Source organism: Benincasa hispida, chromosome 4 (assembly GCF_009727055.1).
Source record: "Benincasa hispida cultivar B227 chromosome 4, ASM972705v1, whole genome shotgun sequence".
Taxonomy (NCBI): domain Eukaryota; kingdom Viridiplantae; phylum Streptophyta; class Magnoliopsida; order Cucurbitales; family Cucurbitaceae; genus Benincasa; species Benincasa hispida.
In genome coordinates, this window is record NC_052352.1 from 54,938,766 (window position 1) to 54,950,834 (window position 12,069).

General features: G+C 31.1%; 1 long non-coding RNA gene across 1 annotated transcript; it reads left to right on the forward strand.

Annotated features, from left to right (window-relative positions):
• The first annotated feature begins 8,109 nt into the window (after window positions 1-8,109).
• On the forward strand, window positions 8,110-9,698 carry LOC120076634. Its single transcript, XR_005481591.1, has 2 exons — window positions 8,110-8,390; window positions 8,572-9,698. It is a non-coding gene; the product is annotated as an uncharacterized LOC120076634 (long non-coding RNA).
• Window positions 9,699-12,069: the final 2,371 nt, after the last annotated feature.

Here is a 12,069-nt window from a genome sequence, read left to right on the forward strand (position 1 = left end):
ATGTCCTAGTTTACTGTTTAGTGTACTTGTATATTAGTATGACTTTTATGATGTACACTCTACTAGTTTTAGGACAAGTAGTAGATTGTTGGGGTTGATGCCCTAAATCTCGTAGGTCATGTAGTTTGTAATTGTAATGTACAAATGATTTATTTATTTAATAAAATATGAGATGTTTCATTCGAGTAGTATTAACCCATAAACCAATAAACTAACATCCAAGGTTATCTTCTGTAGCTTAAACATGTATGTAGAGACATACAGGTGGACCATGTTTAAGTGATAACCTAAATGATTTGTAGTAAATAGATAAGACTGGGTACCTTATCCTGGTGACACTATGAATATGACCCGCTTTTTGGATGTTACAATTATTGTAATGTGCCATAAATGATCTGATTTCGATCATTCGTGTAGAGACATGTGCGGAGGTATTTTATACAGAGGAGTTTGTATAAGACCGGACCAGAAAATGATTAGTCTCATTATATAACACTATTGATAATAGAGACTTGCATTTCACCAGGATGACCATAGGTGACATGACCTGAATCCTAAGTGAGTTGTGAACTCTTGCCTATAAATGCGGTCCTTTGGTTTGTATGAGTAAGAGTGATCAGATCACTAACTCAATAAGCCTATCATTTTGGGGATTTGCTTGATTGAGGAGCTGGGAACACAACTACACATGACAGAATTCACTCATTCCCTAAAGTCAAGGTAAGTAGATAAATTGCTCCTTTAAGGGTTAATTCTTGGGCTTGAAAAATTTGGCGCCACACCCTCTCTTGGCCCAAGATGGTTTTGGGTCATAGTTGGACTATGACTTATTGTTTATTAGAAGGATCAATAGTACTTAGGAAGTTAGATGTAACTACAGGGGCAAAACGGTAACTTTGGTAAAGTTGTACTTATGAGCAATTTGTTAAGAGTCATCATACTATTAAGTGGTTATATCCAATAGACACGGAAATATATTTATAGTGCAAAGAGTGTAGTCGTTGGTCTTTAGTGGAGTGACCGACAGTTAATGGATATTGAATAATTTAATTAAAGAAGTTTAATTAATTATCTGAGTACCATTAGAGCTTCAATCTAGGTACATAAGGTCCCCTCTGTAGCTCAACAAAGATTATTGAGAATTAATTTTTGATTAATTTGAATTGTTCAAATTAATTGAGGGAATTAATTATATATGATATAAATAATATAAATTAATTATATGTGATATAATTAATATAATGTATTTGATACACTATAATATAATTTTTATTTTAGAAGAATTATGTATTTGAACATAATTCAAATATTAATTATATGGATGAGATTCATATAATTAAATTTATTATAAATGTGATTCATATTAAATGTCATGTATTATCGAGAGAAAAACAAACTATAGGTTATCTTGTATTTGATACAATATAGAAACTATAGGTTATGTGTTATATTTGATATAACATATAGTTTAATATATATAGTATATGATAAGATAGTTATCATATATATATAATTTATTATTTATTTGAACTTAATACAACTCTCTCCTCCTTAATTCTCTCATCAGATCATGGAAGGGAGTGGTTCAATTTTTTACAATTACTTCGCCTTCTTTACAGAAGGCCATATAGTGAGGACATTCAGAAGAAATCTCCCTGCAAGAAAAATTTCTTCTCCAAAAATCTCAATCCCTTTTTCCAAAATTTTTCAAAGCCTACACACTTCTGATATTCTCACCCTATTCCAAGGAGAATATAGAGGAAATTCTATTGGTGGTGTCCTCTTGTGGCGGTGATCGATTCGTGATTGATCGCGAACGTTTTGGAAAAAGGGAATTTCGTGAAGAAGAAGAAATTGTTCCTCAAGGGTAAGCTTTCTTGAAACTCTAACCCTTTTTCTCATTCTTCTTAGCACGTTGTAAAATTATGTTAATGCATAATTTGGTTCTGTTAATTTCAGTTCAATATAAAATTAAAAATTGGAAACGATCCCCGCTTCCGCTGTGGAATATACCGTTCCTTAAAAAAAAACTCCTTATTTCTAACTTTGTTGTCTAGTTTCTACCAATATTTTCAAACACTAAACCAAATTTTGAAGAAAAAAAGCTTTTAAAAACTTGTTTTTGTTTTTGAAATTTGGCTAGCAATGCAACTTTTTTACTTAAGAAAGATGAAAACCCTTGTAAGAAATGGAGAGAAAATAGGCTTAATTTTCAAAAACCAAAAACCAAATGATTATTAAACATGACCTAAATTAAGGCCATGTTTTGTTGGTTCTAAGTATTCCAATTTTATCACAAAGTGTATGGTATACTATTTTTTGAATGGTTTGCAATGCTCATCTTTCTATTAAGTTGAATTAAGGCCACGTTTATCCCAATAAAAATGTAATAAATCAATGATATGTGAAAAGTGGACCTCATTTAATTACCTTTGGTATTATTTACTTGTGTTCTATACGTGTATTAACCTATGAGGCCAATTCAAATTCTGTAATAAAAAATTACAAACTAACTAACGAGCAGAGAATGCTCAATCCAATTGTATCTGGAAATTATGTCATACGATTCCCATTACAATTAGTATTATTGTTACTGTTTCAAAGAAAAAAATTATGAATTTTGACACTTTTACTGTTACTGTTACCTTACCATTATTTGACCCTCAGAGGTAAATGTAATGCTAACGGTAACATTAAATGTGATAAAATTTATAATTTTAAGCCAACGTGATAAAAAAAACAATCCAATTATATTTGCAATTTTGGTCCATTACGATTAATCTATTAATGAGATTCTATTACAATTATACCAATTTTCATTACGGATTGATAAATGTGATCCAAAAAGATGGTCAATTTATTGTATTAGTATTAGGAGGTTTGGGTTGAGTAAAAAAATAGTTCTCTTGGTAGATTTTCATGTAAGTTAAAGAATAGTATAAATATTATTTTACAAGTTTAACAAAGTAATATGGAACAAATAAATAATTAAACCTTTAAAAATAATATTTTTAATAATGCACTCTTCAAAATTGTCAATGCACCAAGACAAATTGGCAATCTAGTCCATATGTTGACAAGAAGAATGGCTATATTTGATGGAACCAGTAAGATTTTGAAAATGGAATGTTCTAGAGTTGCTCAAAATATCATAATTGAGAAAATAAAATCGGCTTTATGTGTATTTTATGTCATTTTTCAAAGAACCTGAAAAAAAAAATTATATAATTATAAGTTGTTGGTTGATCATAAACCAAAGTCCTTGATAAATCAAGATCTTACAAGAGTCTTAATCTTTTATTTGGGGATAAGAAGAGAAATAAATTCTTTTTTCCCACCACAATAATCTTCAATGTTTTAAAATTATTAGGAGAAAAATCATATGTTTTTCTTGGGTGAGTTAATTTTAGTCCTAAAATTAAACTTCAAATTTTATCAATAAATTTAAATTTTGAATAACTTGTTGATGCCAAAATTCAAATAAAAAAAATGTATCTGACATTCACATGACAACAACAATAAATTTGTAATTTGAGGAAGAGAGAACTTATAAAAAAAAAAAATTAAAAAATTGTTCCAATCCCAAATTAGAGATGAAGAACTCTAGAATGGGGAAGAAATTAGATGGTCAAGTTTCAGATTCACATCTCACATCTCATATTGAGTTCGAGTTCAAGTTGAAGTCGAAACTTTAGTTACCTCATTAATTTAAGGGTAAATGTCAATTTATATCTTTGAACTTTAGGTGTTGTATCAATTTAAATCCTAAATTAATAATTGTATGAATTTAAATCCTTAACTTTGAGGATTGTATCAACTTAAATCCCAAATTAATCATTATATCAATTTAAACCATGAACTTTTACAAGTGTATCAATTTAAACTTTGAACTTTCAAAATTGTATCAACTTAAACCCTCCATTATGTTTTATTTGGATATACTTATGAAAGTTCAGGATTTAAATTGATATATTTATGAAAGCTCGGGGTTAAACTGATACACTTATGAAAATTCAGGATTTAAATTGATACAATTATTAGTTTGAGATTTAAATTGATACAAATATCAAAGTTCGGGTTTAAATTGATACAACCTCCAAAGTCTAAAATTTAAATTGATACAATCCTCAAAGTTTAGGGGTATAAATTGGTATTTGCCCTTAAATAAGGGGTAATTGACAAAAATAACTTTTTTCAAGTTTTGATTTTGACTTTTGGACCCTTTTTAAAAAGTTTTTTTTTACCCCACAATTTTGAAAATTAATGAAAATTACCCTAATACCCTTCACATTTCAAAACTCACTCAAACCCTCTAAATCCTCACTTTTCTTTTCCATTTTCACTCCATTTCAAAAGTCCTCAATCTCACTCCATTTCACTCTTCCCATTCTACATTTCCTTGTCATTCTCCTTTTCATTAAAGATCATTTGGGATTTTTCAACTAAGGTATGGATTTTCATTTTTTTTCCACTCAATGTGTTAGTTTATGTTAGGTGTTCTTGTGTAAATATTTGAAATCTATGTTAGATCTATTTGTTGAATGTTATTTTTTTTCCCAAAAACATCATGTTCGCCATTTTCTGAATAAGTTTAAGCCTAAAATGCATTTTCGGAAATCGATCTTTACCGGCCAGGCTTCATACCATTGTGACCGGGCAGGCAAGTTTGAGGTTACTTTGGGATAGATTTGGGGAAGATTGTGCCCGGTGGTAGACCGGTTGGGCCGTATGTGTATTTCGACCGGGTATGGGCGGGGAAGAGAGGAAAGGACGAGGGGGAAGGAGGCAAAACCGGTAGGAATAGGTGGCGCCCGGCTGGGCTTCAAAGCACTTGAACCGAGTACGTGACCAGGCCATGTAAGTGGATATTCTGGAATTTGGCCCGGTCCGACCCGGCCAAGCATTGGACTGAGTAAGGGGAGGGCACCGGGTGAGAGAGGGCGTGCGTAGAAGTATTAAGAATTGACGTAGGAACTAAACGATGCGTTGGAATTGCTAACAATGGCACTACACGATCGTTTAGCTATGACGTGCGCTAAACGATGCGATGAAGTGCTACGCAAGCGCTGAACGATCATTTAGATGCAGAGCTAAGCGATTGTGGCGTGGGAACTAAACGATACATTGGATTTGCTAAATGATGGCACTATATGATCGTTTAGCTATGACGCGCGCTAAGCGATGCGATGAAGTGCTACGTGATAACGCTGAGCGATCGTTTAGATGCTGAGCTAAGCGATCGTTTAGCTGCAACGGATATTAAGCAATGACATGAAAGAGCTAGGCGATCGTGTTAAGCGATCGTGTAGTTCTATGCGATAGAGCGAAGTGATAGCTAGGCGATGGTACTAAGCGATTGTTTAGCTTCAGCAAACACTAGACGATAGCTGTGTAGGGGGGGAACCGGGTAGAGGGGTCGGGTCATGTAGGGGATGTTTCGGGACAGCCAAACATTGGATTAGGTAGGGGTATTCTATTTTTTCGTCCGGTGTCGTACCCGGTCGGGTATGGGCTGGGCCATTTTTTATTTATATTTATATATAATTATTTATTTTTTTTAAGTATGCATTGATGATCATGATGTGTTGTCTTCTAATTTATCTATTTCATGAAAAATGTAGGTTATAATGGAATTAGATATGAAGGTTCATCCTAATGACCATTTTCCTACAGCCTTTCATGTTGTTCCCACATAGGAAAGACTATCCCTAAAATTAAGAAAAAAATATCTCCGACACAATTAGCCATGTTTAGACATACATGTTTTGAACCTCTCCTTGACACAAACATCATCTTCAATGGACCACTAATTCATTATATTTTTCTTCGGGAGGTAGATAAAACTTGTTTTTCAAAAATATGTCAAAAATACAAAATCAAACTCCAAATAGCCAATTTTGTCAATTTTCTATTTAACTACTTATTTAAGAATGTAGTTTAAATTGTCACACTTATTAAATTTTGAGGTTCAGATCTTGAAATGAAAGTTGAGAGTTAAAATTGACTTAATAAAGTTCTAAATGTAAATATTCACTTGTATTATCTTTCTTTTTCTTTTAATACAAAGGGAAATTGCATTGTATGGCAAATACATTTTAAGAAATCAAAGCCATGGCTTCAATTTTTTTATAATTGCATGTATGCCAATCACATAGTAATCACATACAAATTAGATAGCAATTACATAACAATTACATAGAAATCAGATAGCAATCAAATTTTCAGCGGAAGTTTTTTGTTTTAAAAAAAAAAAACAAAACCTAGGGATACGCACCCAATTTTCAATTTATTTTTTATTAATGGTGTAATTGCCCTTAATACAAACTTTTCTTATCGTTATTACGTATATAAGTCTTTCATTAAACTATAGCCAACCTAGCTCCTTCCTTATGGGCAGGGTATCCAGGTTCTTCTAACGATTGAGGAGGCTTTTTGGACGACCCTCCCTCAAAGTCTTTTAAGGTGAATTCGGATGTTGCTATTTAATGTAGTGAGATAGGTCTTAGAGTTGTTGTTTGTGATTCCAATGGTGGGATTCTCATGGTCATGAAAAAGTGCCAACATTTCATTGGTTCTATGGAACTTGCTAAAGTGTTGGCTCTCCATGAGGTAATTTCAAAGACCTTGAAAATTGACATTCATCCTCTTAAGGTTGAGATATTGGGGTTGATGCTCTAAATCTCGTGGGTCCTATAGTTTTTAAATGTAATGTACAAATAATTTATTTATTTAATGAAATAATTAGTATTTTATTTGACATTTAGGAGTATTAACCCACGAAACTAATAAACTAAGATCCAAGATTGCCTTCTGTAACTTAAACATGTATATGGAGACATACAGGTGGATCATGTTTAAGAGACAATTTACACGGTCTGAAGTAGATGGATAAAGTGTGGTACCTTATCCTGGTGACACTACGAATACAACCCGCTTTGTAGATGTTACAACTGTTGTAAAGTACTACAAATGATTTAATGATCATTCATGTGGAGACATGTGAGCTGGTATGTTCTATACAAAGAATTTGTATAAGACCGAACCACAAAATGACTAGTCTCACTATATAACATCATTGATAGAAGAGACTTATATTTCATCAGAATGACCATAGGTAACTTGACCTGAATCTTGAGTGAGTTGTGAACTCCTACTTATGAAGGCGGTCCTTTGATCTGCATGGGTGAGAGTGGCCAATGTCGTCGACTCAATATGCCTACCATTTTGGGATTCATCTGATTGGGGAGTTGGGAACGCAGCTACGCAAGAAGGAATTCACTTCTTCTTGATAGTTAGAGTAAGTAGAGAAATTGCTCCCTTAAGGATTGATTCTGGGGCTTAAACAATGTGGTGTCATACCCTCTCCTGACCCAAGAGGGGTTTGGTCATATTAGACTATGACTTATTGTTCATTAGAGGGATCGGTGGAACTTAAGAAGTTAGCTGTAACTACAAGGGCAAAACGGTAATTTTTGACTCAGTTGTACTTTGTGAAGGTCTTCGCACTGTTGATTGATTATATCCAATGGACACAAAAATATATCTATAGTGCAATGAGTGCAGTTGTTGGTCTTTAGTGGAGTGACAGACTATTAATGGATGTTGGATAATTAAAGAGTTTAATTAATTAATTATTAATTAACGAAGTACTATTGAAGTTTCAATCTGTAGGTCCATAAGGTCCCCTAGATAGCTCAATTGGGATTATTGATAATTAAATTAATTTTAGAATAATTTGAATTGTTCAAATTAATTGAGGGAATTATATAATTAATATAGTGTATTTGATACATTACAATATGAAATTTTATTTGAGAGGAAATCAATATTTGAATATTATTCATATAAAAACTATTGGTTAAATTTAATGTGAATTTGATTCATATTAAATACTATAGGTTATATATATTTGAATTATAATTAATATTTATAGGTTATATTATGTTTATATTAGATATAATATATATTTAATATAAATTATATAGTAAGTTAGATATTATGTAAATATATATTAATTAAATTAAAATTTATTTTTTATTTTAATTTATTTTTTGAATTAAAGGGGGAGTTATGAAAAATAACTTCTCTCCCTTTATTTCTCTCATAAATGTGGAGATGAGGTTGGAGAAAAAGAGAGTTTTTCTTCTTCCTTGTTCACACAGAGAAAAAACACGGTGCACCCTCCCAAATTAAATTATCTATAAAAAAGCTTCCTCTGAAAAACTCTCTATCCCTCTCCCAAAATTAATCACAAAACCTACAAATTCTTGTAGATTCTCAGCCCAAAAGAAAATGCAAATGTTTTCATTTGGTAGTGTCCTTTTTTAGGTGTTCGTTATATCTGTGTAATTCAAAATGGAGGATACGTGAAAACCTTTGTGACTTCAAGGGTAAGTATTATCCTAACCTTATTTCCTCTCTCTTTTCTTCAATAAAAGCATGCTGTAAATTTTATGCGTAATATTTCATATTTGTAATTTTATGTTTCTATAAAAAATTAAAATTGGGATCTGATCTCGCTTCTGCATGATTCTCACAAACCTTCATGAGATTGATTTGTTGATTCTTTAGGGCCTTCTGACGACAGCCTCTCGAAATTCGAAAAAGATTCAATTGTTCGTAGATTCTTTGCATGATCTACAACGTTGATGTATCATTGAAGGGCTTCAACTCTATTAATTGCCACTATAATGTTGTGGCTCACGAGCCTGCTTTCATGCACAAAGATATCATTTGTCGTTGATTTGGCTTAATAAAGACAATCCCTATGAGTGGATTCCTTATTAGCTGCCGACTGGCGTTCTTTTTAGTTTCTTCGTTTCTTCTTTATACTGAAAGAAAAAAAAGATTTTAAATGCATATATTTTTTTAAGACAATAACCATCAACTAGTAGAATAACATGAATATCCATTTTACCATAAAACATATATAATTTTAATATATTTATTAAACTTCTACTAAAGACAAATATGAAACCTTTCATCTAATCTCAACACCCCAATTAAAAAAATAATTAAAAAAAATCACGATCAAGGAAAAACAAGGTGCATAAAATATATGATAATGTAGAAATTATGGACAAGACAACAAAGATTAATCTAACATTTTTAATTTCTACCTTTGAAAAGTAGAAAATTGAATGATCATTAAAATAGAAATGAATTACTTGGAAATCTTCAAGATTTTACCCAAAAAAAGATTAAACAAATTTGAAGATTAAGGTCACATTTGACCATCTAATTTTACTTTGTCAATTCCTTAGTCAACTTAAATTACATTACCATTTTAAATGATTAACAAAATTTGGTCAGAATTTTTATTCCAACTCTGCCCCTGATTAAATCCGGATATTACTAATACAGCCGCCATAATTGCGTGTCTGAGACAGTTTTCCAAGTAAATGACAGCCAATTGCCCAGTTAACGTGGCGTGCTCCTACTGGTCATTCTTAAGTCTAATTGGTGGGCCCACATTACGTGGCGTAAAATGATTAGTGGTGAGAGAAATAATATCCTGACTGGGTGTTTGATTGTTTTTTCTTTTCTTTGGAATTATTGTCTTCGCGACAGACAAGCCACGTGAGGAATAATTGTCGTTATCTGTTTAGGCCTTTCGGGGGCTGCGGCCCAATTATTATGCACGTGTCTCTTTCTCCTCATAAATTTTCAAAAAATATAAAAATTGAAGAAATTGCAAAAATATAATTGTTGTTATTATATTTGTAATTATACTCTCGAAATTTTCGATTTGAAAAATGAGCTCTTAAACCTATATAACTGTTAAAATTGGACTTCCAAATTTATATAATTGTAGAAATTATAACGACTATACAAATTTGAAGGTTCAAGTTTTATCATTTTAGGGTCAAATTTCTACTATTCGAATAAGTTTAAGAGTTTAATTTTAACATTTGTATAAATTTGAAGAGTAACTTTTACAATTGAAAGTTTAAAGATGTAATGACTTATGGCAACCATCATACTTCAAGTGTGTTTTTACAATATGCCCTTTAAAATTGAAGAATTAAAATATTCGTCAATGTGACTTTATATTTATAAATGGGAGGGCTTAATATGATATCTTAAAGATTAATTGATATTTTTTTATATCTTTTATGAAATCAACACGATTATTAATTTTTTAAAGTTTTTTATTTATGAAGATATTTGTCAATATTGATATTTTGTAAATATATTTTGAAATATTGATATCGAAACATGCATCGATATTTCAATCATTGGTTTACATCTATCAATTTTTAAGAGTAATTTAATAGGCCTATAACTTTAAAATATCTAACAACTTTCCAAACTTCCACTTTTATGTTGAATATATATTTTAAAAATTTTAAAAATTGACTTATCCATATAAAATTGAGTTGTGTTTAATAGATCATTAAATTTTTAATTACGTGTCCAAAAATCTTTGCATTTCTTTTTTGAAAAAAGAATCAATGACATAAGACACAAAATTGAAAATTCATAAATTTTTTGGACATAAAATTTAAAATTTAAAATATCTATTAAGCACTTAAAAAAAAATTGAAAACAACATAAAATTGAATATTTGTAGACCTATATCGTACATTCTTTAAAATTCATGTCATAAATAGACAAACTTATAATTTTATAGTCTAAAATTGCTAGATAAATATTACGTTTTCTTTTCGACCAGTGGGTCCCACACTCCTTTTCTATTTTTTAGATTCGATGAATTTTCTTTTGAAAATGGTGTGCATAATTCGTACATTAAATTATAACAGTTAGTTGAGTTAGCTAATTTTTTGTTTTAATTGGGTTGAAGTTTTAAAGACTTGGTTAGTTCGGTTCTATTAGCATATGTAAAAATAAATTATTAATTTAACTCAAATGATGCCCATATTTATGTCTAGGTTGAATAACAGCCGTTCACGATTCATCTTTGATCCTATCAATATGACTATTCATCGTTGTATGCATCAAAATAATACATCTCAAACACTAAGAAACCTCCTACTTAAACTACCAAAAAAATATTGAGAAATTAAAAGGAAAAAAAAAACAAAAACAAAAACAAATACAATAAAAAAAAAAAACTAAGAATTAACATGAAAAAATAAAAACCTCCAAATTTGAGGAAAAACTACAAACCAGGAAATTTTCACTATTTAACAAATTATTATAATCATACTGAAACCTCCTAGACCCCAAATATAATAGCATTTTCTCAAAACATTATATCATTCACATAACTAAGTTAGTATACCGAACTTAAAGTGTTTCAAATTTAATTTAGATGATTTGAAAATTAATGCATATACTCTTATTTTATAGTGCTTCGGAGCCCATCACTTTCTTAAACCTTTTAGATGTGGAAAATTATTCTTTTAATATTTTTCCAAAACTCAACAAGGTTCATCTTGTTAAGAAATTTGAAGAATCCACAGCTTCTACTACAACTATTATCTCCACCGAAAATCATAGTCTGTGTATAGACTTGTGGAATCACTGCCTGGAATACCACCTTCTAAGATTTTTCTTTTTTCTTCACATGCCGGTAAACCTTACTGAAATTTATGGTGCAACTTATACTTAGCTCACCCAAAAGTTCTTCAGCCATTATCACAACTTCCATGACCATCAAGTCAATGTCTGTGTATAGACTTGTGGAATCACTAATATCACAATCTTTATCATAATAAAGCAGATGCACTCATTTTTAATTTTGAACCAGTATAAGTTAAAGTGTGAAGTTGAAGGAGACGACAGACTCACGCAGGAAGTTGAAGTGCGCATTGTCGTTTGAAGAGGTATACGACAGGACGGTAAACGATAATAGTGAAAAGGTAGACGATAACACCAACAAGTAGACGATAGTGTCAAGTGGTAGACGATAGCATTTAACAGAGGTAAACGACAGCGTCAAGAGATAGACGATAGTGTTTAGAGGAGGTAAACGATAACGTCTAAAAGAGGTAGACGATAACGTCAGGAGATAGACGATGGCGTGTAGACGATAACGTCAAGAGGTAGACAATAGTATCAAACAAAGGTAAAACGATAGTTTTAACTAGGTAGACGATAATACAG